Raw genomic sequence first — 1,041 nt, 5'->3', positions numbered from 1 at the left:
TATTCGTTAGTTGATGTACAGTGTAATCCCGTGATTCATCTGTTATATCTGACACCCAGTGCTCATCCAAAAGAGAGCCCCCCCCAAATGCCCATTACCCGTTCAACCCATCCCCCTACTCATCTCCCCTCTAGCAACCCCCAGTTTGTTCCCTGTATAAAGAGTCTTTTATGGTTTGCCTCCCTCCCTGTGTTCATCTTATGTTTCATCCCTTCCCCCATGTTCATCTGTTGTGTTTCTCAAATTCCACATATGAGTGAAATCATATGATATCTGTCTTCCTCGGACTGACTTATTTCGCTTAGCATAATACCCTCTACTTCCATCCACATTGTTGCAAATGGCAAGGCTTCGTTCTTTTTCCTCCCGAGTAGTATTCCATTGTCTGTGTATACACATCTTCTTTTTCTTTTTTTAAAGGGGACACTGTCTTTAATAGAGTTGGAATTAAAAAGTCACTTAGTAAAATGTTTACGAGTATTTGTTTTTATCACATCAAAGAAGTTGACATGTGGATCAGAGTTCTGTTTTCCCATAGAAAGTGAAAAGCCGTGTGTAAAAACCCACAAACTGGTCTGCTCTCGCCAGTTGTTTCTATAAAGGGGGCGCTGCATGAGATCAGCTTTAAATTAATCAAAAACAAACAGCACTTCAGGTATCAAAAAAATGTGTCAAAATAATTCCAAACATTTAAAATATTATTTATATATATATATGTATATATATACACATATATATATACACAGACACACATATATCACGGTAGTTAAGAACAGAGTTTTGAGTCATTATGATAGAGACCAACTTTAAACATCGCTGGTGAGATGAAATTGGGAAACTGGCATTAGAACCCCGACTTACTTGAAAACCACCTGAAATGCTCTCCAAAGTCAGGAATCAGGTTAACATCATCCTCCAGCTGGGCACCATGGCCACGGCGTCTGGGCGTGGGGTGCGGAGGTCAGCTGGGGGAAAACCTGGGAGGGCACCTGGAAGGCCACCTGGGAGATTACTTGGGGGAACACCTGGGAGGTCACCTGG

Source organism: Crocuta crocuta, unplaced genomic scaffold (assembly GCF_008692635.1).
Source record: "Crocuta crocuta isolate KB4526 unplaced genomic scaffold, BGI_CrCroc_1.0 scaffold195, whole genome shotgun sequence".
Lineage (NCBI taxonomy): Eukaryota > Metazoa > Chordata > Mammalia > Carnivora > Hyaenidae > Crocuta > Crocuta crocuta.
Note: the sequence above shows the minus strand (reverse complement) of the source record.